Genomic DNA, 26643 nt, shown 5'->3' on the forward strand with positions numbered 1-26643 from the left:
GAGAGAAAAATGCCTGCTTTCCTTGAATGCCATGTTCTTTTCTTGTAGTAGCTGCTCTCAAGCCATAAAGTCACTGAAATAAAGAATTCAAGTTCAAACTGGTGCTTAAGTCCCCACAGTTTGAATTGAACATAAAAATATACAGTAATAAATCCCTCAGCATTCCTTACACAGGCACTCTTTGTTAGTGAAGAAAAAATATGAGAGCAAAAGGTCATCAGCTAGTCCGCTGTTACAATATCCAAGCGTGTAGATTTGTTGCTTGAATAACTGTACAATTGTAGGAGTAAATGAGTATTTCTTTTCCTTTTTCTATTCCCTTTTTTTTTACTTTCTGAGGACGCATGTCAGTCCTAGTCTACCTGGTGTCACTTCCTCACCTGAAGTCCATCTCTCCCTCTCTCAGCTTCCCATTTCCGCTGTGAACAGCAACCATAAACTTTTGTGTCTTCAGGATTACCTTTCCATCAGGGGCAGAATGAAGTGTGAAAAGCAATCTGAGAAACGCCTGGCCACCGATACACAACTTCAGCGGATGCAATTATGCCAATGACAGATCATTTTCTGACCTTTATCCCTCAGTCTGTATGGATGGCGGCTTGCCACTGTGACAGCTTGCTTTTTGTTTTTGTGCACTTTACAATTTTGTGACAGCTGGAGACCCAGCTCTAAAATGCTGAGGTTCTCATCCGTTTGAAAGACAGCTTGACTTTTTGTGCTGCTCTTTCTCCTTCACTCTCTATTTACTTTTGTTGTGTATGTCTCTGTCAGTGTAACATTCTCATTATTTCTTTATCGGTCCCTCTGCTCCCACTTCTTTTCTCTCTTCTCTATCTTTTGTTCTGTATCTCTCTTTCTATCATTTGTATTTCTATCAGGTATCCTCCAAAGGCTGGGTCTTGGACCAAACCAGCATTTTTGTTCTGGTTGATGCCTTCGTTCAAAGGTTAAGAGACCTGCTCGAGGTGAATTGCTCTCTCACACATACAGAAACATAAACACACACAATGACACACCCGCACATGCAGTTTTGCAGTCCACTTTCTCAACTCTGCAGGCTCAAGCTGTTGGAAAAAGGTGTCAGATGTATTCAGTGCCATCCACTTCATCTCATGTTTTCATGCTGCTTCTGTCACTTGTGTCATATACTTGAATTTATCTGAAACACTGTCTGAATGCTTGATTTTTCTCTTCTTATCTCCTCCAGAATTCAACCAAGCCCATACCTTTTGTCATACAAAGTGTGGCTATCTGTCATCTCTCCGGTGGGAATGCATTGTCTGTTTTGTTTGTCCTCCTCTCCTTTTGTTACCCATGACCTTGCTGTGGTGCTGTCTCCTTCTGTCCTGAGCTGGCTCGCTCGTTGGGCTGCACTGCATAAACAAAAAGTCATGTAATTTTTTTTTTTCTCAATTTTGAGATCACAAGGTAAATGCTCTACATCAAAGACAGCATTTCTTGCAAGAGAAATGTGCATCTAATTCGGCATGTGCCTTCAGAATACATTGGTTTGCACCCTTTGTAAATGACTGTTTGCCCTGAAAAAAAAACCCTTTGGATTTAATTGATTGCAGGGTTATGATGCAGCGCCATTCACCGCCGCCCTCACAAATTGCCATGTCTATGACCTTTAACATATTTTAGCTTAACCTTTTTCCCATATTATTTCCTTTTCTATTCATATATTTCACATCTCCTCTCTTTCCCTGCTATTGTTGACCAAGGCTCTCTGAGGACTTTGACAGAAGATATCGTTGAATGCAGATGTCCCCCTTTATAAATCCATGGGATGTGACCTTGAATACGTTTATTCTTCAAACCATACAGTATTTTCTCAATCCTTATCATATACAACACATAACTTATACATACTCCCCTTGCAGAACAGTATGGATGTGTTTTCTCCTTTCACATCTATTCTACACTGCCTTTGCTCCCTCCTATTTCATCTCTATGATCCACCTGCAGCTATTTTACATAGATTATACTACATTATGCCATGCAGAGCAGTGTTGCTACTTAACATCTTATTCATACTTGTCCTTATCTTAACCCGTCTCTCCATAACAGCTTTGGCATGTGGGATATCATTTTCTCTTTGCCACGTGACTGCCAGTAGCAGCTTGCCCGTTGGGAGGAGGGTCAGCAGAGGGTCCTGCCGCACTTCGGCGGGCACCAGGGGCCAGAGGTCACCCGCTGCGTGCTGGAGATACAGAGCAACCTCCACCACTGCCTACAGATTGTGCACTTTGTTGGCACAGGCATCCTAGACGTCAAAACACCACCTGGCACAATGATTACAACAGGTAGTGCTGTTTATCTTTAAAGGACAATGACACTTTTTCCTGTTTTCTGTTTCTCTGTTGTTTTTCTACATATGGGCCACAGTGACCTTCTTGCCTGGTGGGTGTCAGTACTATTATTAGACTGGTAAGAGCTGTCAGAGCTTATATACCGCAGAGGCATTTTGGATCAAAGCGATGGTGGTGGGTATTATTAAATTTAACCAAAAGCCTTGACAACAACATACATCCCCCAGCATTTAAACCAACATGTGACACTAATAGTTTTCTGTTGGAGCCAATGCAAATGAAATTCTGTTAGTGGAGAATGTACCTTCACGAGGATGAGAGCGGTTTCTCTACAGGCTGTGACCACTGAAGCTGTTGTGTAACATGCTCTGTTGTCACACTGGAGTGCTTTCTGTGGAGACCCACAGAACTACACTCACCGGCCGTTTCATTAGGTACACCTGTGCAATCCACTCCAACAGCTCTGCCATAAATTCTACATTTATGAAGCTTTACATTTTCAGTTTTTGTTGACATTGTCAGAAAGGTGATAATTCTATTTTATGTTTATTATTGAGGTCATAGTGGGTGTTGGTGGTGTATTGGAGTGCATTATATTGAAGGGTGTTCTTAATATTTTGTCAACTTCATTAACAGACATGAAAGGGGCGAAATATTAGGAACACTTTTCAGTATTATGCACTTCAGTACACCACCACCACCCACTACGACCTCAATAACAAACATAAAGTAGAATTATCACCTTTCTGACAATGTCAACAAAAACTGAAAGTGTATAAGCTTCGAAAAAATAGAATTTATGACAGATCTGTTGTATTGAATTGTATTAGATTGCACAGGTGTACCTAATAAAGTGGCTGGTGAGTGTATAACACTGCTCATGTAGTTTAAAACAGTTGTGACTGATAATACTTTTAAAAACTGAGCAGATAAGTCCCATTTTTTACAAATATTTACAACCCATAAGTGAAAGGTTAAAAATATATACAGTTAATGATACAATATTTGTATAATAACATTCAAGAATGTAAATGAATTTATGTATGAGTCATGGCTCGGTGTGACTACCCCCAAAACAATAGGAAAATGCCATAATGTTAGCGGAGCAAAGAAGTGAACTTTTGTGCTGTGCGTGGAGCAGATGACCATATAAAGAAATCACGAGCCAACGTCAGCTTGGACTGAAAGTAGAAAAAAACGGTTGGAAACCGAGTGTTCAGAGCAGTCTGAAGCCGGTGCTTTTTGCTCACAGGGATTACTTCTGCAGATGTTTAACTCATTATTTGAAACTTTGGCTAAGTTAAATATGAACATCTGACATTGTAACATTATATATATGACTGAAAATAAGGAAAAGCATAATAGGTCCCCATTAAAAGCCCATTGCAGTAATAGGCTCACTTTGCTAAATTACCAAATATCATTAGAGGAAAACATGCTGAACAGTGGCCTTAAGCATGACTTCTTATTAAAGCCGGAAGGATTGGAAAACACTAAATGAAGGGCCTACTATGCACTCATCTTAAAGTCTCAAATGAGACGACATGCTCTCAGTAGGCCAAGGGCAATGTGCAATTAGCCAGAGAATGAAACATAATGGTTAGACTTGTGTAAGGTTGCTGCAAGGATATGCATATAGGGGAACATGCACCTGTGTATGTCAGATGCTAAAAAAAATGAAATGCGCTGGAAATGTATTTAATGTAGTATTGTTGTACATATATGTACTGTATTCATGTTGGTTTGTGTCCTTTTAAATGAAGCTAAGCATACTTGTAAGGCAAGACAATGTTAAGATTAATCTAAGTAAGCTAGCAATGGTGGCAGTTCCAAACAGAGAAGTATAGAGTTGTAGTCCTTCTAAAGGTCACACTGGTAGATAAAACAGGAGAGAGTGGCTTCAGTGGGATTTAGCTCAGCCTAGCTCAAAGCCTCTGTCTTGTTATGCGCTCAATTGTTGAGGTGTTAAGGTGTTCTGTCATCAAGCATGCCAAGCATTAGCGGGAGCATGTCAAGAGACTTTAACGTGCATCACTACCAAATTTAGGAATAAATAAGGCTGTCTTGTCTGCAATTTCCAAAGAGCAGGTTTGAAGACCATCTCCTCCTCTCTGTTTATTCTGTTGAAAATATAACCAACTTTGAGTAAAGAGAGCGTTAAACATTTGATATGAGAGGATCATGCTGATAACTGGTATAAAATCCCCAGGCTGTCATCAGTAGAATTTAGATGCCTGGTGTTGCTGGAAGTAATAGAGATAAATGCGCCGTGGCTGAGAATCTATCTTGTTTCTTCCCTCAGAGTCACTGCCTTGCCCTGTGAGCCAGGATAAAATATCTCCTCCGTTATGCTAGTTCACACACACACACGCACACACACACACGCACTTCCAGACAAGGGCGTTTTGTCATCTTCTTTGTCGTTTTTCAAGTAATGATAGGTTGCTGTACACAGTTGTCAGATAGGACAGGAATCAGCTTTCCTCTCTTTCAAACATGCATATGTATGCAAAACATTACAACTACCAGTGTCCAGATATCATTATCATATTTGCTCACATAAAAGCATAAATGTTGTCAATACACTGGCCATAATAGATTGTCTAAATAATCATAGAAGCTAGGCAATAGACACCGCAGCATGCATGACAAAACTATCCAACATGCTGTCAAAATTAAGATCAAAAGTGAAGAGGATAACTAACATGAATATGCATATTCTTACATTTAAAAAACTCCTTGACAAAAATTAGAATATTAAGAGTCACTAATAACTGATAGATAATTAAAATAACATTTAATTACTTGCTTCACATTCCCCGAAGACTGAACACCACACGCATACATGCAGCATACAAACACATGCAGCATTGAAATGTTTCAGCTTAGAGCTCCTCCCTATGAACTAATGGCCGCTGCTATCCATTGCTTGAAACCAAAGTGCATCAAATTAGTGTCGTGTCTAGACAGCCTGTCCACATAGATGTGTCTGTCCATAAATTTGACATAAAATGCATAGTTAGTATGTTTCATCCAGATGAATGAGCTTGTAATGCCTCAATGTGTGTGCACGCGTGTAATTTATCTGCATCGGGGCCTTTGCTCTCCCAGTGGAGCACGACATGAAGAAACGCCCCTTCATTGTCATTCAGAACTGCGCTGACAGCAGGTCATTTGACTTCCTATCTGAATAACACGATGAAAGATGGATGAGTTGCCTGTGTGACATGCACGCGTGCGTGGATATAATATACTGTATGTGTTTGTGTGTTTATATATTCATACATGTTTACTATGTTTCAGTACATACAGTAGGTGTGTATATGTGTGCATACGTATACTGTGTATGTCTCTGAGAGTGTGCATGAATGTGCATTTCTAGAGTGAAGTCATGAAGGTGAAGACCTGACCCTCCAGGGACTCATGCTCTCCCTTTCCCTCCCTGTATCATCTAACACATCACCAAAGGTCTCAGGAAAAGGGGTCTGCTGGCAGCATATGTATGTACATATATATATATATATATCTGAGTGTGTGTGTGTGTGTGCACGCAATGAAGGATGATGGATTGGGGTCATGGGGGGTTGCAGGGTTGCGATGTTGTTGCCAAGACAAACAGCTGCGCTTGTGTCTGGGGCAGGTGTTTCATAGCGACTCAGCACATTGAAATTAGTCAAATCAATACACCCCTTCCGCTTCTCTGCATATTTGTAAGTGTGTGTGTGTGTGCGTACATTCCTGTCTTAGATGTACGCTTTTGATCTATTTAATCACTTCCTCTTTCAGCTAATCATTGTGTGTGCATTTTCACATGTGCATACGTTCAAGTGTGTGGGTTTTGTGCATTAGAGGAGGGTCTGGAGATGCTTTTACACATACATCATACATACACACACTCTCTCCCCCTCTGTTGTATTTACAGTGACCTGGTTGTAAATTGTAGAATGCCTATTGTCCATGTAGTTTGCTTTGGCTCAGCTACACCAAAGTCCATTTTCCTCCCCTAAATGGACCATAGAGAACTGCCCATTCTATCACTTTAATACACAGAGAGCAAAGGCACTTTTCTCACAATAGTCTTGGTGTGTAGATTATCCACCCTCCGTTGATTTCTTAGCTTTCTGAGAGCCCTGAGGTTTGTCTCAGCTTCCCAGAGTTTGCCGCATTCACTGCGAGGCTCTTTCTCACGCTCAACCAACTTTATGAATTCACCCATAGATATAAACACCACTCTCCTGAGTAAAGACTCACTCCATTGTCTTGCACTTTTTCTTCCTGTATTTTCATCCCCAACACTCACACATATTTGCTATTTTGTTTTGCCTTTTGAGTTTTTACTGGGTTTTACTCAGTGTTTACCAAGTCTTATCTAGTCTATGTCTTTTCTACATCTAAACTATAACTCATCAAGCACACTGCAGAAGAGAAGGTAGAGGTACAGTATTATTAATAGGAAGCTGCACCAAAAGGCAAGATCAAACATAAACATACACTATGCTAGTGACATGAACTGTACTGTGTGATATGCTAAATTAAAACACAAATTAAACTGTCACAAGAAGCATCAGAGCCTGCCAAGAGCAAGCACAAGTGTACAGTGGTTACATTTGTATGTGAAGTAAATTAAGGTCAATTTTGCAAATCCACATCGGTTAGTAATCCATTAGTAAACATTCTTATCCTTTCTTCATTCATAGGGTTGAGAAAAGTTACAAAACTACCTTTTAAACTTTTCACCTCTTGTTAAAAGTACAGGGAACCAGATCTAGAATCATATCTTTTCCAGATGTATGTGTTGGTATACTGTACATGTCATTTACTGTACTATACAAATGAATCAAAGCTATACAAAACACAATAGTAACCTCAAGGTCCCACCTAACAACAAATCCATGTGGCTTATGTTACTATGGCAATTTGTGAACCATTGTGATCAGTGTAAAGATAATTCCACAATTGATAGTAGATGAAAAATATACACAATTGATAGTAGTGTTAATATATTGCAAACCCCACTTCAGCCCACTCCCACCCATTCTCATTCTCCCACCCATACCAGTTCTTGGTCCCTTCCCCTCTCGGAGGTCGGTCCCTCTCCCCCACCTGCCTCATTCACACACATGCATACCAGGACAGGGGAAAGAAAAAAAATGAATAAATAAATAAGGAAAATAGAATTCTGATAAAGTAAGATAAAATAAATAAAGGGTGTGGGGGGTTGTGTTCAGCTCAGTTATTTATTTGTTGATTTCTTCGTTGATAGCCAGGGTGTCAATACGTTCTAAAAAGGGTTGCCAAAGTTTATAGAAGGTCTTTAAGGAACATCTCAGGGAAAACCTAATCCTCTCACACCGAATGCACTGTGGTATCTCATGAATCCATCTATTATGAGTAAGTGGGGAGGGATGTGTCCATTTAAGGAGAATAAGCCTCCTAGCAAGCAGAGTGGTGAATGCAATAACTTGTTGTGTGGCTTTGGATGCGTTGGGCATAGAAGGAATTCTGTAAAGGGCAGTGAGGGGTCGGGGTCTACTGTTTTACAGGCAGGTCCAAATCATGTGCATATGATCAGCGGATGATTGTTTACATCTGTTGCATGTATCACTTCTGTCAGGGTATATCTTGGCTAGTCTTGCGTCAGTGAAATGGACTCTGTGTGAGATGTTACACTGCAGTAGTCTGTGCCTTGCACATATAGAAGAGGTCTGTACAAGGTTTAGTATATGTCCTCATTGCTCATCTGACATGGTCATCTCGAGGTCCTGGTCCCAGATGGCCCTTAGGGAGTCTAAACAAGTTTGGTTTACCTTTAAAATGTAATCATATATGATTGAAGTGAGCCCCTTTAGCCTAGTATTAAGTGATAGAAAAGAGTCAATCATTGAATCCGGAGGGCGGTTAGGAAATTGGGGGAATTGATTTTGCAAAGGGTGGCTGATCTGGAAGAAGCAGAAGAAGTGAGTTTTTTGAAGGTCAAATTTTGCTGATAAATCTGCAAACAAGGAAAGAACACCTTTAACATAAAGGTCATTAATAGTCAGCAGGCCTTTGTTTGACCAGATCTGGTAAACTTGATCCGAACAGGATGGTAGGAATAGGTAGTGACATCCTGAACTTTTGACCAACTCATGTGTCACATGACTATCCACATTCCAATGAATGTTGAAACATGGTCTGTGTTTTACTGTGTGTGTGTTAGGCAGGGAGAGGGGCACGCCAACAAGCTGTTTCATGTTGCGTCTCTGTCCAAAACCACAGCTTGTAAAATATGTAAAGTAAAAAAAATATGATATCATTGTCAGTATACAACCAATTTGGGAAGAGGAATGCAGGCTGAACATAAAAGTCATTTCTTCCTCGGAATAAATAGTTTGGTATTTTTATAGTGAAAATCTATTCACATCAACAGGTTTCTCCTGTAATTCTCCTCACATTATTCAACACTTCACCGAGGTCAGCAAATTGCCTTCTTTCAACTCTAACAGTCTAATTAGACTAATGAACTGTCAATCACACATCACTGATGTGATGCCGTGATAGAGCAGTAATTCATATTTTGACCTTTTTCTACCCGTAATGAAACAATTCATAATTGTACAAAATCCAGCATTTGAACCAGGAAATGAAGATGAGAAATAAAAGAAATATATCACAGCAATTAGACAGCTAATACAATTTACAACAACCTAAGTAACAAAACACAAGTTTGGGAACATTGGTACTTTGAGCCATTGAGCCATTGATTTGTCTTTATTTGAATGGAAAACCTCTACCCCTCTATACCCAAATGGACGAGAAAAAAAGCACAAAAACAACAAAACTGTAGCACTGCAATCTGCGCATGAAACAAAACTGGAAGAATCGAGATGGAACCATGCCCAAAACTGACTGCACTCTGTTTCTCACTTCCTTCTGTCTCTCACATGCTGACTACATACATGTAAGCAGCCTGTTGCTTCTAAACGGATAAAGTGGTGAGTAAAGGTCAGTATAATACAGTCAAGAAAGAGTCTTTTCAGGCCAGCAGACACTAAAGCTCTTGAACATGAACTTTCGACTTGAAAAGAATCTTAAAGCCACATCAGCATACTTGGGAACACTGGAAAGGAGAAAATGCCTTAACTCACACATAGTAGTTGAATGTGGTTTCTGTTTAGTCATCGTTAAGTGACTGGAATGCACTGACAGCCTGTTGTTCAAAGAGCCAGCGGAGGCCGAGAAAGGCCAACTCTCACCGCTCATTGTAAGCCAGGTCAGCCCTCAGACCATCACAGAGTTTTTGTAGGTTCAAACCTCGAGCCTGACCAGATTAAAGCAGACTTAGCCAGGCAAGACAAAACCCTCTCCCCTCCCGATCCCCCACTAGCAGAGCTCTGTATCGGTGGCTTCAGTCCAGCTGTGGCCTTGGCAGCTCGGTCACTATTAAACACAGCTGTTGCTGCCTTGCCTCTGGTAGCACACACAAATGTACACAAGTACAAAAACAGTGAGAGCTCATACTCTGTTTAACATTATTATCTCCATCCGGATACACACACACAAAAAAAAAAATAACTAGAGTGGGGGGGGGGGGGCTTTAATTGTACACAGATATAATTGTGTTGCCTTCCATTTTAATCATACTCTCCTCAAAAGAGATTCTTCTATTAAAGTTGAAATATGAGACAAGAGAGCAGTACAACCCTAGCAACAGTCTCATGTGAACACTACAACAGATAATATATGTATGCTGCTGTGAAGGATTGTGAGTCCTGAATATATTGTCATTTTTTGCACTCTGCCATTGAGTGTGTATAGGCAGTGTTTTAGGGATTGAGTTTGACAATATTGTCTCAAATAGTAACAGTATAATCAAGTTTAGTAAAATTCACTTAATCTGCATCCCTTTAGCTGTGTTGGCTACATGCATGTTACCACACAGCAAACTGACAAGCTCATTAATGTCACGCATACTGTAGCGCTGGCAAAGCCAGGGAGGCAAACCGAAAATGTAACTGCACGGTTTCATGTGTTTCATGTGCTCATATTTAGTGGAAAGAAGAACAGTGCAAATCTGGACTAGATCAAGCCTGAGGCATTGAAACCAAGATGGAGTCCAGTCAGGCTCATACCCTTTGTGTTGGGTCACGTCCAATCAGGTGTTGGCTACAAATCAAAGCTCTTGTGTGCCCTTCTAAAATGACAAACTACTCTCAAATTAAAAGCACCATGCTCTACTTAAAAAACAAAGCCAGGCAATGCTTGTTCAGAAGCACCTGCTTTTCATTGGAACTGTGGCTTCTATTTACTTTTATGTAATAGATAACAGTTTAATAAAAGCATAATACTGTTGACATGCTTTATTTTCAGAGCTAGAATGGTTACTGTTTATGGTCTTAACTGAATCCCTCCTTCTTTGACCTTCTACTCCTTTGTCCCCTTACCTACCCCTCCCTCAGGTGCTTCAGAAGGCCTACTTCATGCCTGAGACATACAGCCACAAGCAGTTTGTTTTGGCCTGTAGCCAGATGTTCCAGGTTTTGGAACATCTGGCTACAGATGAGATGGGGAGGAGGCCTGGACTGACAGAGCTGCTGGAGCTGCCATTAATGGCACGGGGACTCTGACATACACCTGCAACACTGACCTGAATGTAAACACAACATATTGGAAATTCTTAAAGCTTTAGTGTTTCAATATAAGTCTTTAGAATATTTGATTTTGAAGGCTCTGATGCTTAGTTAAGTTTTAAGCTACGGAATTGGTAACATCAGTCACAATACCACAACCTTCATGCATTCATTGAAGCATGCACACAAAAATTTTTTGTTGTTGAGTTGTAAATGGCTTTAGCAGTATGTAATGTTACAACTGTAAACCATTATCTCCATGAATACTAGGACATTAGTTTTCTGTCACTTGGGACTATGTCGACTTCTAGTGGTAGTATTTAGGACACTATAGGCTGCATGCACACTGATTCGCCAACCCACCTCCACCTCATCCCTGCTATAATCACAAACATTTTATACACAGGCGGTTTGAACAAAACAAGAGTAACCCTGAGTAAACACTTAAAAAGCAAACTTTACCTCACATTCACTAACACCATTATCATATGAAGGTAATAGTGTTGTCTGACAGCACGGTGCAAGTGACCATGGAGAGCTCATGTGTATACAGAGATGGGAGTCTTCTAAGCTCAGAACACACTCATCTGAAAATTAGACACTCATGTGGCGAGTGAAAGTGCATTTCGATATACGTGTGTGTCTGTGCGACTGAGTCAGCTCAAATCTAGCTAACCATGCATGCCGTGAATGTTCATAACCCAAGAAGAGCTCCAGTCTAAGGTCAAGTGGATACACAAACAAAGCTAATGCCGGCAGGCTTTTGCCTGATATTTCTCCATAAATCAAACAGTGATTCGAGAGAATTGTTGAACAATTTTGTACATAGAGCGACAAGTTGACATGGATGTTGTTGAAATGGGTTTGTAATAATGCTCAGTCTGTCAAACACGTCCCATTAAACTAATATTTGTTTTCTTTCAGCCGGCAATATGAGACTCTTTTTTTTTTTTTTTTTAGAAAATTAAAATCACACACGTACACACACATTGACAGGAAACACACACCTGTGCTCTCAACAGTTATAGTTATGAGATAATCAGATAATTAGAGTGCTGTCTCCTGACCTGTTGGGTCTGTTTCAGGAGTCAATTCCTGGATAATACTAGTGCCTATATCACCATTAAATGATACAGGCATTAGTACAGTTATATTGTTATATTGATATTGTTGTTCCCCTGACTGTTTGGGGAAATGTGACTGATTAATGAGTTTGGGTATTACACTCTTTTAACCAGTCCAGGTGCCCTAAACACTAGTTGCTGCTGTGGATCTGCTAAAGCAGTCAGAAACGAAGAGATTGTGTTGGTAGTTGGAAGCTCCCAGTGGGCATCAGTTGGAAACTGGGGCTGTAGTCAGTAACTTTAAGGAGAAAGTCTTTATGACTGTAAAGAAAGTCACCACTGAAAACTGGTAGTGGTTAAAGTCAGTCTTCCAACTATAAGTGTATGTTAAAAATAATTGCTCATAAAATCCTTTTGCCATCCTCATCATAAAAAAACAAGGATATAGTCTTGTGGCTGGTGGGAAAGTATCACTGTGGTCCTCTTTAGTATAACATTACAAAGCTGTGTGTGAGGCGGCGTCTGTTTGTGCTTGTGTTCAATAACAAGTGGGACAACTTGATTAAGTCTAGTTTACTGTGAAGACGTGGGCCTAATGAGGGATATTGGTTTCAATGTGCTAAACAAAAACAATGGCATTATAAAACCAAGCCAAGTGTTATATCCAAGGAAAGCTCATTTGAATGAAGATCACTCTGAATTATGCATAAAGCATATTACATTAAGCATTTATCATCTCAGTTGTCACACTGGGACTGCAGCATCTGCATGCAGATATAGAAAACAGATTCAATCCCAGCATATTGTAAAGCGAAAGATATAGGAGATGAATTTAGGTCGAGTCGTCATGCTTGGAAGTATATATAGGTTATGTATTTATCAAGTGATGTGTACAACCTCTCTGACCTTGCTGTGCTGTGTTTCTGAACACAGCTGGGGACACAAGTACAAGCACAGCTGTAACTCCGTAGGAACACAACTCCGATAGTTGCCCTCCCCTTTTACTTTTTCCTCCATTACTCTATTTCACATAATACGTCTATCTTCCCCTGCTATATTTACAGTCTTGCTCTGGCTCTTAATGTGGTCTCTTCTCTCGTCTCCTCTTCCCTAATTATCTCTGTCATTCAGTCACTCACTCACCGGCACTCTCTTGTGTTTTTCTGGATACTTAGTTGTCATCATTCTGTCATCTGCATTTTCGTGTCTGTGATGGAAATGAATGCAGCAGAGCAGCGGTGGAGGCAGTCTGGCTGTAGTCCAAGCTGTGATGCATAGGCTGTTTGGGCGGAATCTGGTGTCAGACCCCACAAAGGTCATAAAATGGAAAGATGGATGCAGTGCTGACTTTTAGCACAGCACACCGTTATGACCAGAGGGAACAGCTTGTGTGTTTGTGTGTGCATGTGTATGTGTGTGTGTGTGTGTACACTACATTAACGTGTGTATGTGTCACTTAAAGCATGTGTACTCAAGTGTAAGCATATGAACATGTTTGTCTTTTCATCTGCACTCATTTAACGGTTCATCTGGGAGCAATAGGCATTAACTTTTAGAATGGCAAATTTATTGGAGATGACAGACCCATAAACACATACAGATACAGTACATGCGCACACACACACACTGTAGAGCTTCCTTACATGGGTTGCTGTTGGCCTATAGTTCAAAAACAATAATAAAAGCCTTGGGATGAGTTGCCAGGGGGCAGCTGAAGTTGCGGCAGGTTGAGCATGCCTAATGAAAACTTTATGCTCACTGGCAGGGATTGCCACTGCGCTTCCCTCCAAGGATTTAAGATCAGGCCGACATCAAGCCAATGTCAAGATCTGTGGAGCCCAAAGTCAAAAGCCTGGCAGCGAGTCTCTGCGTTTCTAGGTACACAGACAGAGAGCGTGAGAGAGATGGAGAGAATCTGCAAAAGAGATCTAAACTGGCTCTGAATAGTCACCCTCCTTCCTCACCAACAAAATTCCTCTCTGAGGCTTATTCTGCACACTGCGCTTTATCCCCATGAAAGCCATAAAATCCGGGAGATTGGCGCTTGGATCTGGAATTTTGAGTGAGAGCAAAATTACTCTCCTTAGGAATTAGGTCCAGCAGTGCAGACAGCAAGTGATACATACAGAAACAAATTTGTACAGGACAAGTAGGGGAGAGAAGACAGAGCAGCATGTTGAATGTTGGTGGGAATGTGCTCTTTGGTCCCGCAATTTGAAGAGGAAAGTGTTGGATGTTGTATGTTGGCTCGATGCTGTCTGGATAAGGCCTTTCAGCAGTAATTCAAACCAGAGAGTGAGACAGAGGATATGAAGGCACCCTTGTTGTATTTGAGATGTTAGAGCTATGATATCCCTATGTAATGAGCTCCCCTCTGATCTGCAGAACTGCAAAGGGAAGCAGCGAAGAAAGGAGTGAGGGACTGGGAAATAGAGAAGACGAGATGTTGGACGAATGGTAAGGAGGCCTTTGAGAGGTGGAGGGAAAGATGCAGTGCAGTCAAACTCAGTTGAGTTTTGTGCGCTTGCCAATGGGCTGCAACTAAGTCATTTTCATTAATGATTAATCTGTCTCTTACTTTCTCAATCAATTAGTCTATTGAGCTGTAAAATGTCAGAAAACGCTGAAAAATTATGATTATCGTTTCTAAAAAAGCACCAAGGCACAACCTAAAATGTCTTGTTTTGTCCAGACCAATAGTCCACAACCCAAAGATATACAGTATACTGTGATAGAGGACTAAAGAATCCAGACAATATTCACATTTAATCTTAAAAACTCACTCAAAATGATTATCTAACTAATCAATCGTAAAAAGCCCAATTAAACACCCTGTGTGATTATGTAGGGTTTTCATTCTGCTCATTATAATTCATATTTTAAACCATTTATTGACACATTAACACAAATTTACTATGTAATTTTTCAAGGGTTGTATAGTTTACTCTGAGTCAATTATATTGTGGTTATGGATATTTAACATAACATTTTAGTATCAAAATAGATTGGTGGTTACCAAATAGATACAAAATGATGACGACAGTTTTTCATTCTCAAAGTAGGTTTTATATTATATATATAATATGTATAATATTACAGCAGAAAAATTTATTCTTGACCTGTTGTTTCTATTTCCACTGCTGCTTTGATATGAGAGGTAGAAGTGATTGTTACTTTGGTTACAGCCCAGCTCTCACTGAGGTGTGCATTTCTAGAAATTGTCTGAAGCAGTGCCCATTGCACATTGTTTTCACATGATGCACATTGGTTTGATTGGTTGCGTCTTGGGAAAATTTTTTCTGTTGTTATTCCAGGAGACTTGGAGCTCGAGGACCACCAGAAGGCTCACCAGCAAAACCATTTCCAAACAGTTTACTCAGTGGTGTTGTTTCAGCTCTAAAATTCTTTTTTGCCCCAATACAACTCTTCTGTCTGTGTGTGTGTGTGCATGTACCAAGTATTCCTCATGTTGTGGGGACGTAAATCTGTTTGTACAGTCATGTTGTGGGGACTCGCCTCCCTTATGGGGACAAAAGGCAAGTCCCCTTAAATTAAATCATTATTTTTAGGGTGAAAATTTGGTTTAAAGGTAAGTTTAGGGTTATGGTAAGGTTACAGTTAGGGTTAGGCATGTAGTGGTTATGGTTAAGGTTAGGATAAGTCTCGAGGAAATGAATGTAAGTCAATATAATGTCCTCTGAAGTGGTGGAAACATGATTGCGTCTGTGTGCATGCGCCTGTGTGTATTTTCTGGATATAATGGTTACACTCCATTGAACAATCTGACTGTTTTGAGGAATGACATCGTTGAGCAGTGCCACAGATGTATGCCAAGAACAAGGGTTCTACCAGCTGTTTGGAGTGCGGTCCAAAAACATCAGGATAATGCCGATAAAACATTTTCCTAGTGTCATTAAGGATTGCATGTTGTTTTTTTTTTTTTTTCTCTGCCACTCCAAGAGGACTGTAAGAGGTTTAGCCAACTAAGTCTGTAGCTGTATCTAATGAGTTGGCTCTCTCCTTTCCCTCACTGTGTTTAAGCTCCAGGACTGGGTGAGCCATACAAAGAAAGTGGACTGCATGTCTTCAGGGTCCCGGTAGCGCTGCACCAGGGAGCCCCCTAGACCTCAGCGAAGGTAACTGACTCAGAGTCATCCAACCTGTTCAGGGAACCACACAAATACTGTATGTTGACATTGTATTAATGTGCAGATATAACGTATAACATGTTGTTTACATAGTTTGTTGCTGTACTACCTGCAACTGTACTAACTCATACTAAGACCTTCCTCTACCCTACCTCTACCATATCCTATTTTTAAATTACGTGCAAGGTTATTGTTGTTCACAGTCATCGGTCTACACATCATGAAATATTGCTTCTTTTACCTTTCTGTGTTTGGTTTCCCATCCGACTTGTGGGTTCACTATATTGACTTTGATGAAAGGATTATTACATTTTGAAAAATGCAGAATAGTGTAAACTTGGCCTGATGTGGACAAATCTGCCAACAGACCAGAATTCATTAAGAAATATGATAATAATCCATGCTTTCTGTTGACTCTGGAAGAGCAAAGGTAAGCAGAGTTAAACCCTACCATGTGTCCTAAATTAGCCTCGACACATTGCATTTGCAAATTATACAAATGAATAAGCCTTATTTAACGAGCTTATTTAGCTACATAACAATAATTAGATATCATTTTCCATCAAAAAGGCCATGATTAAACAAGTTGTTCCATAATATTCAGGAGGTGTCAAGATGTGTAAAGTGTGAAAATTCTTTTCAGGAATTTGTTTGGACCATTTTCTCTCAAGAAAAGCTCAAATCAAGAAAAACACTAAAAAAAACATTTGGTTTGAGGTTTTTAAGGTGATCTCACAGTCAAAAGGAAGAGAGGCCGCACACACGCACACGCACTCTTACACAACATGTACTGCGTCGTATTTTTATGAGGCGATATGATGCCAGACGTGCTGACACATTATCATACACATAGCCCCCACAGCAGGAAAGTTTTGCATAAGGAATTCAAAATAACAATAGACAATAAAGCCATGTGGAGAGATCCTTATTTATCTTGCTCTGACATTTACTTCAGACGGGGGAGCTCTACCAATATTATTCTTTCTCAGACACAAACACGTACACATTTACAAAGGGAAGAATTTCATATTTTTAGTCTGAACAAAGTCATCTATCTTCCCTGCGTGATGCTCTAGCTTTGTTGCAGTTCCAAGGTCTGAGTCACATTGAGAATCTCATGCACACAGGGCAACACCTTGTATACAGCATGATAGGATAGGAGAATAGCCATTTGTCCTTGTCAAACAGGACAGAACACACACAAGCAAAAACCGATGGGTAAAAGATGTAGTCAGTAAACATGCAAACACAAATGCTCGCCCACACAGTAACAAAGTGAGATAGCATTATGCAGCACAGAAAGCACCCCTGTCTAGGCCACTGTCGGGCATAAATTAGGACTGACATGTGAGTCATGCCTTATGCATGTTGTTTGACTGTAACCTGCATTAAAGAGACAAGCTATACTGTAGCACAGATCACAACATATTAACTCAGCTTGGTGTTCAGCGTTCTGGACAGGTTTGTCTTGATAGAACAATATCGGGTTAGAGAGAAAAGGGATCTGATGAATCTTCATGTCATGAAAATCAATGGTATCGGAGATAGGAGCTGGAGTTTGGATTTTGATGTTAGACTTGTTGGACCACTCCTGCCTCAAGGCTGAAAACATTGATCTCACGGAGGTTAATATTAATGTCAATGGTGCAAGTAGTTTTGTGTGATAGATAAAATCAGTATGGGTGTACTTGTCTGTCTGTCTCTGTCCACAAGTCCAGTTCTCCCTGACATGCCCGAAGCTTGTTCAGCTCTTTAACACCACCACAGACTGTAAACGGCTGCCTGACCTTCCTCGTACATCAACAATGGTTAGAGAATGACTTAGAACCTTTTTTTTTTTCTTTTCATTTTTTTGAACATTTTTCCTCAGGGATTTATCTACATTTTCCAAGAAGGAGTAGCATTGTGCACTCCAGGCTCTTCTGGCAGGGTAAAAGCAGACCTGAAGCACAAGTAAAAAGATGAATTCACCCTCTGGATCCAAGCTCTCTCTGGAACCTAGCATGTAAATATATTTGTTACAGTTGTGATCAACACATGAAGACAGTTTTCTCCTGACCCAAAGCTCTTTAAAAACAAACCCACAAGCATAAAAATTCTTTGCCTTTACTAGCACTCAGATGGTGATCTGGAAGGTCTGACTTTAAAAACCTAGCTCATAACTGTCAATACCATTTTTCCTAGAATTGCTTGGGGATCTGTTAACATTCTTTCATAAGTTTATAAATCTTTGAGTAGAATCCAAAAGGAGAAAGTGGTTTTGTAATACCGCTGCCTTTACACAGCTATTACAACATGTATTTCCTTGGGAATGAGATTTTTAAAAAATTGGATAACAGCAAGAAGACAAAGATGCAAAAAACAAGAGAAAAACTGAATAATGGCCAACGGATTTTCTCTTGGCCACTGGAGTACACATTTTTGGTATGCTTAGAGCACACATTTGATGATTCGCTGTGATACCTTTTACAGTTGGCGAACTATTTTTCTTTTCCTATTCACTCCCCAAGTTTCATTACTCTCTAGAGTACTTTAGAGTGCTTTTTTGCCCTTTCATATTTTCCATATCATTCCTTCCATATTTTGTTTTCTTTAAATAAAACAGATACTTTCTATGATCGTTCCACAGTGGCTATTGAACAAAACTTTTAGTTTAATTCAGCTTATTATTCAAATTTATAGTGACACCCTTTTACTTCCGTATCTTCTTCTTTGCTGTATTGATTTGAACCAATGTTCTGACCACATCTTATCTTTAGCAGAAATCTTTGTCCTTGTCAAACAATCTTTTTAAATGGCTTTCTTTTGTGTTGGCTTCCAAAGTACAAGCTTCATAACAAGGCATTTAAATGTTGCATGCAGCTTTGGTCTGCTTGTGCCATTTGAAAGTTTTAGTTAAAAGTAACAGTGCATATTTGAGTCCATGACGGAGTGCACAGTTTGTCAGCTCTCCATTAAGGCTGTATCAGACACTGGCCAAAAGTTATCATGTTAACATCTCCTTTTTTTTAATGTCGCTCGTCCGTCATAATCCTAATACCTGCTTATATAAGTGTTCTCTAAAAATTAACTCAGCTACTTCTATATTTAATAGATATAACAGCAGTGGTTTTAATTAAAATTAAATGAAAGCTAAGCAAAGTTACAGCTTCTATTTGAATATAATATTAGTATTCCTTCTATCTCTACTGATGACATCAAATATTTATTATACTTGGAATTTATACCCCCCTCCCTCCCACATACACACACACACACATCCTTTTAGCTTGTGTTTACATTATACACATCTGAGCCAAACAACTATTTTGTACTGTGATTGATCAGAGATGATCTAAGATAATGGTTAAATAATCACTGGTTTGATCAAATCTGGTGAATTTAAGAGAGCAAGGAATTGAGCAAGACACGAAAATCACAAAGTTAAAATGAGGTTTTAGCAGAAATGTGCATGAAAATATAGTCAGAAAAATTCATGAAGCTACATCCAGGCAATCTGATCTTCAGTCTCTTCAGTCAGTTCTCTCTCTCTCCTCTCCTCCCCTTTTCCTCCAAAATATTCACTTTCTGACCCCTGTAACCCCAGCCAGCCAGTTTTTCCTTCCCTTGATCCTCACCTCTTTATCCCCCCTTATCTTAAAACCCCCTTCTTCTCACCTCTTCTTTTTATCTCTTCTCATTGCTCATCTGTCCATCCATCTATCCATTTTAACCAAGGTAGCAGCTGTGACTGAGTGAGTGTGTCTGAGTGTGTGAGAGTGGATATCTATATGGCCATGCTGTGTGCTGTATGCACTATATATTTGACAGACAGCAGGGACTCTCGGCTCACACTGCTCTGCCTTAATGAAACTAGGAGAAATGTTTGAGCTGGACAAAAGGAAATGGCATATACCACCTATAAGCTGCCATAGGAAGGTGTTCAGACCCGGTCAGATATTTTTGTTGTAATATATACTTGATTATAAGTTGGTTATAATCATTGTACACACAATAATATAATAATAATAAATAATGGTATGTCTTTAAACTCATGGGTTAGGTGTTTAGCACTCCTCCATGGTTGCCTGAGTTTCGTTCAGGGGCTCCACTACCTTCCCAAAGTCTAAGCTTCAGGCTAAACAACAGTTTAAGAGAATAGCCAGCTAACTCAGAAGATGGTGTGTGATCATTAGGAACAGCCAAGTGAATAATAAAGACCACATTTTTATTCTGTAGGTTTCTAACCTGGTAGGTATGTATAGGATTGTCTGTCTGCGCTTACACTTTGTAACTTCTTGTCGCTGTTGTCACCCTGAACCTTTCTGATCTTTTAGAGCACACCCAGGTGATGTAGAGAATACAGTTGCCACAAGAGCAACAGCCTGTTGACCTGCAGGCCCGCCTAGAGGCCTGTGGACCTGGACAGCACCGCCAGAGACTCAACCTGCCAATTTTTTTACAGGTGGGTTGTGAAGATATCTGAAATAGTGATATGGTAGCATTATAAAAACAAAGTAATTTGAAGTGTGAATGATCACAATGTGGCAGTAAGGCATTGTTTGCCAGCCACAATCAATACTCAAGAGGAGGACAAAGAGGAGTTGGTTTGTAGTTGGATAAAGGGCAGTCAAGGTCTGCCCCATTTTACTCTCTTACAAAGGTCGCCAAAAAAAATGCTTACTTCCTTTGCCTGAATTTGGCTGGTACAAGCAGGGTATCCTTTGCAGCACTCAGCATTCACGCTGGTCAAAGCCCAAATGTAGCATTCAGGGGTTCCTCATCATCTCGTAATATTGAACAATATCACATGTCCATGTTATGTTTTTATCATCAATCAATGGTTGAGCTTGTAAGCAGGTTGGACTTAGCAGCTCATACTTTAAACCGGGGGATCATGGAATCAATTTACTCCTGGTATTTGCACTTTGTCAGTTGTTTTAGGGCAACTTCCTGACAATAAACCTGAACATTTTTGACTTCACAAATTAAAAAGGAGGGCATTGTTAATTTTGGTCTCTGTGAGGCTAGATGATCTAATTTGGGAAGGACAAGCATGCTCAGTCTTGGCTTCAGGTCATTTAAAGGACACATCTTTGTGAGCATACAGCCCATGAATTGGGACACAGCTTGTGAGTCCTGAAATTTAGCAAGAAAGTGTGACAGTACTAGCACACAGGTCTGGTTTTGAAAAGGTTTTCTTATTTAAAGCAATAAAACCAACTCGCACCTTTTCTTCATGTGGTATAAATACCATGGTGGTAGCGTGCTATGTGACAAAATGATAACTGAAATTGCTGAAAACATACCGTACTACTAACACAGCACATAAATAGTACACCACAAACCACCTACTGGGTTTGCATTTTTATTATGAATAATATACACATTATTTAGTGCAAAAAATAGAGATTTTAGGTGGTGAAAGTAATTTCACAGCATGCAGTTTATCAGAATCTAAATGTGCAGGTAAACTCTAAAATGTCAACTCCACTGTCATCCATTCATTATTCCCTGCTGTGTGTTGAACACCTGTAGTGCGAGTTTACATTTTAAAAGGTGGAGAGTGATACAAATTTGGATTAAAAAAACAACACTCACAGCATTTGTATGCAAGGCAGTTCATGGCAGGCAGTTAAGCAGTCAACATGAATGAAGACGTAGATGTTTGAAGGATGAACAGAATAGAATTTGGAGGCACTTAGATCTCTGCCGGCACTCACACTTAATCACAGCTCACCAGTCTCAGCTGTGGTGAGTTGGTATAGATCTAAGAATTTCAGCGTTAAGACATTACAATGATTTTATGCTGACTCCATAGGTCTGCTACTATAAAAGAGCTGTCTGATAGTTTTGAACAGCACTTTGATGCACGCAGTAGCCTAAATGGTTCAAAGAGGAGGAGAGAAAGTGAGAGTTGGTGATGTGAAGTAAAGAAATGATGAGTTAGGCACAGAGGTAAGAGGGAGGCTAAAGCAAAGACCGTCGTCCCTGTGACCTCAGTAGAATCTATACACCAAAGTCCAGTCACACAATCTCTGCAAACATCAGGCTGCACCCCCTCCACACTCACACACACACATGCATATACACATACTGTACTTGACATCTACAGTGCAAGTATGCATTATTGCCTTATGGATTTGTCAAAGACATTGATATGTAAATCACTGTAGTGTCAACACTATTCTGTGTGTGTGTGTACACACAGTAGCCTGTCTCAGCACTTTGGGTTTCACCCCTATGTCGATAATACTTCTCTATGGATAAAACTAATCTGATTTCTTCCATTGCACAAATGAAGTTTGCAATGTATCGCTCCTTGTTGTGCTTTGTGATATTGATGCTGTTATACACGATTGCAGGATAGTACAGGTGGTTCTGTTTATTGCTTGGTTCCTTTTTAAATGAGGTTTCTTACATTTTTATCAACAAATTCAAAAAGTAAGTACAAAGTAAGACACCAAGCTTTTTTTTTACATGCCCCAGACAGTCTGTGGCACTGATAAAAAGTCAGAACATCTAAACTCTGGATCTTAAAATGCCATAAGAACCAAGATTTAATTAGATTTTACTTAATGACTTCTTAAAAAGGTTACTTGCCTTTCAGACCTATTGTATATCCTGATTGTTTAGATTTTTGTATTTTACAATACATATTTTTTTTGTATTGTACATTGAAATATAATCTTCCACCTCTGCATTTCTGTGCCTCTGGTTCACAGAAAAAGGCCAACACCGTTCAACAGGAAGAGACAGTATTGAACATCCAGTTTATCATGCTGCACTATTCACCACTCAAGTCCTCATAACACCTGCCTCAAAGAACTTAATGCCAAGAGGTAGGGAGTGGAATAAAATTAGTCTTTGAGCTTTTTCAGTAAATAATATTGTTGAACTTTTGCAGGTGAGAAGGTAATCAAGAAAAAATTAGGTATTTTCCTGATTCTGCCATTGCAGTATCTTCTGTTGGTTTTTCTTCCAAAACAATATATATCAAACAGCTTTTGCCTGTTGACTGATTTTATATGAAGTGAGAATATAGTATCTGCTGACCTAGAAGTGTCTATATAGTGAGCAGGGAAAGTATTTATTGCTATATAAATTTACTGGCTACTGACAGTGAAATAGAGGCAAGACTTTCATTCTGGCCTGAGAAGAATGAAGAGGAGTTTGATCTTGGTGCTTTTCTGTCAACTGTGTTGTTGTAGTACACACTAGAAGATAATCTCTAATCTTCACTATTTGAAAGCAAGAGGCAGACCACACATATTTATTTTTTGTTTGTGTTGTCAATCAGGGAGTTGATAAGCTTTCATTTGTAATGAGAAGACAAGTTAAGTATCTGATTGGTATCCTGTTTACTTAAATTGAAGATCTTTCGACATATGCTGGTATTTTCTAATGACACTCGCTGGAACCCTTTCTGGACGTATCTAAAATGACCAAACTGGAGAGTGTCACTGTGTCTGGGCCATGTCACATCTTAAAAAGCTCAGCTGTCTGATGCAGGCAGGCAAATCACTCCATGTTATTTGAGTGTGAGCCACCTCCCCAGACACTGGTGGAGCTTCCTGAGAGCCTGAAGCTCTTGGAGACTCTCCAGGGAGATTTGGCCAAGACAGAGGCTCAGATTCCTCTCATCCATGAACAGTTTGCTATCCTGGACAAATATGAGATCCCAGTGGAAGAGGCTGTAAGTATCTCAATGATAAATTAAAAAAAATGTGAACACGTATTCAGCAAATAATGCATAATGGGATGTTTATATAGATATAGATATAGATTAGATATTGACCACATTTTCTGTTAACATCGACATGATGACCTCTAAACATTCACAGTGAGAGCAGGTGCCTTCCGTCGCTATTTTATACTTACAGAGTGCAAATTAAAATGCCTGTCATACTTTGTGCTACTGATCGTAATAATTGTGCAGGGATGCAGGGAAAGAAATTACTCACTTGCTCCTAAAAAGAGAGATGTGACCCAGTAACAAGAATTTGTTCTATTAACATAACATCATTTCGCCTTCATGTTAATCTGTAACGAGCTTTTGAAAGACTTTCTGACCCCACTGAAGTGAAATATGAAATCTATTTATACTTTCACCAAAACACCAGTGGAAGTCAGTGGTATACATTCACATGAATATGCACACCAAGAAGAAGATCATCCTCATCCATATTCCAGTTCGACTCGCTTCCCCACAGGTGCAGGACTTTCACCGGGTGCCGCTGTGGGTGTGGTTCCAGCAGGTGTTGGCTGACAGCTACTTCATACCAAAGAATACAAGAAGCACAAGAACATCCTCATTTTGAGTACTCACTAACATACTCTCACAGATACATGTAATGCATACTGTCTTATCCCCAAAAGTGTTTGTACATTGTTGTAGTTTCTGTTTGCACTATGTACAGTATTCATGGGTATGTTTTTGGTTTTTTGCATCTGTGTGCATGTAGAATGTTTGCATTTGTATTAAATTGTTAGGGTTGTTGCATGCTAAGCAACATTAGAATGAAAACGTTAAGCCAAGTTAGCCAGGACTGACTAATGTTCATCTGCAGTCCTTTGCCAGAATGTTAAATCAGCTATTTCTGCTATATGCAAAGAGTCTGACATGTTAATTGCATTAGAGACATCTTATTTACAGTATACATTGCAGATAAAAGACAAATTCAACAAAGCAAAGCCAGAAAGCCTTCATTAAATGAACCCAGGCTTATCTGCGAGTGTGTATGTGTGTCGTTCTCCACAACTTCACTTCGGCAAACAGGACTTTTTGTAATGTTTTTTTTGAGCAATGGCTTTATGTTTTGCATGTGTGTATGCGGTGTGTGTTTGTTTGTGTGTGTGTGTGTGTGTGTGTAATGTGTACACTTGCACGCTTTGTATCTGTCCATCTGTCCCATCCCCCAAAGACCAGATGACTCAGCTGGGTGTCTATCTGCATGTCTGACATGATGCAAGGCCTCAGCCTTGACTGGCCCGGTGGGTGGTCACGTCCTTGCATGGCAGAGCAGCAGGCTGAGGCATCTCTCTCAACCTCCAGCCCTCTACTCCTCCACTCCCTCCCTTCATGCTTTATCTCCTCATACTGTCCCTCTGTTTTACAGTGTTTTCCTCCAACTGTCAAGTGGATTAACACAGATAGGCAGAACTAACAAGTATTACACATATGGTGAAATACTATCACATTTTCTTATGAGAATCGGAAAATGCAAGTCACTACTGTCACAACATATTTAACTCATGCGTTCCGCGTTATATGCTGATAAATGTCACAGATTTTCACAGTTTTTCTTTAGAACTGGATTTATAATTTATTTCTACGATATACTGCAATTGCCTTATACATACAGCGTATCTACTTAAGTGGGAAAGTGCTACCAATACTGATGCCAGCGTCTTACTGCTGTTCTGGCTGTCTCTCCTGCTCTCTTCTCCTCTGTCCCTACTGAGACATTACTGATCTATACGAGGCCTCATCAGAACCAATAGCCTGTATCTAATCTGTTCCTGCTCCTGATGATTTCTCACTACACGGTTGCTCCCTTCCACAGTATAAGTGACGGCTCTGACTTGAAGACACACCATGACTGATCCCCCTGTCCCGTCATCATTCCTCACTCCCTCTCTTGCCTCCTTCTTTTTGCTCCTCTTGTTTCTCTTCTGTTTTCCGGTGACTCCAGTCACTCCTCTTTCCCTTGCCTCCTCCGAGCTCCTTTCCCCCCCTTCCTTGCTCACCTCAGTTTACCTTGTTTCTCCTGTCTCCCTTCCCTATCCTCATACCCAACTTGTTTTGTGAACAGCTGATGTTTACTTTATGTCGGCCTCATCATCCATTCTGACTGGGCCTCTGCTGGGAGGATTTGCTCTTCTCCTTCGCGTTTTATTTGTTCCCCTATTTGCTGTTTCCATTAAAGATGAAATTGAAATCTCCTGTGCTAACACTCACACACACACACACACACACACACACACACACACACACACACACACACACACACAGGCGCACACAAACGCGCACGCACACAGGCATCGCATCACACACGCCACACGCGTCGACAAAGAAAACAAAGGCAAAGATGAAAGAGCACAAATCTCTCGTCCTACTTTTGCTTTACCTTCTTCTCATCCTTTCGCTCCACTTCCTCACTCTCTCTCCTCGCCTCCACCTCCTCGCCTTCCTCTTAAGTTCATGCAAGTGCGGCGGGAGACAGTGTGATCCACGTTTTGTTTTTGTGTCGTATTTTGTTTTCTCCTTCATCAATAAAGAACTGACTTTTCCCCTTTCTCCATCTGGAACTTTTAAACACGTTTAAAACCTCCTTTATTAAGTTTTTCAACATATTCAACACCTTTTACTTCTCTGCTCAGTTCCCTCTTTTTCTGTGACAAAAATTCAGAACTAAGAAGAGACAAACTACTCCACTTACTTGAAGAGCACATCTTTCCCCTCATATTCTTTTCCCACTGCTTCTCCTGCTTACGCTGCCAATCCCGAGCTCCTTGAAGGCTGCCACCT

The 26643-nt window shown here is 40.1% G+C and overlaps 1 protein-coding gene across 16 annotated transcripts in view; it reads left to right on the forward strand.

Moving 5' to 3' along the window:
* LOC137174056 (uncharacterized) overlaps positions 1-20577 on the forward strand; it is a 47070-nt gene extending 26493 nt beyond the window's left edge. For 9 of the 16 annotated variants that reach the window (XM_067579073.1, XM_067579057.1, XM_067579066.1 and 6 more), the window contains 6 exons: positions 879-965; positions 1208-2306; positions 5695-5812; positions 14371-14442; positions 16027-16121; positions 20450-20577. The gene's annotated coding sequence lies outside the window, so the exon portion shown is untranslated. The remainder of the gene's footprint in view (positions 1-878; positions 966-1207; positions 2307-5694; positions 5813-14370; positions 14443-16026; positions 16122-20449) is intronic. The other 7 variants (XM_067579062.1, XM_067579070.1, XM_067579060.1 and 4 more) reach the window with 7 other exon arrangements.
* The last annotated feature ends 6066 nt before the right edge of the window (positions 20578-26643 follow it).

This window comes from Thunnus thynnus, chromosome 22 (assembly GCF_963924715.1).
Source record: "Thunnus thynnus chromosome 22, fThuThy2.1, whole genome shotgun sequence".
NCBI classification, from domain to species: Eukaryota; Metazoa; Chordata; class Actinopteri; order Scombriformes; family Scombridae; genus Thunnus; species Thunnus thynnus.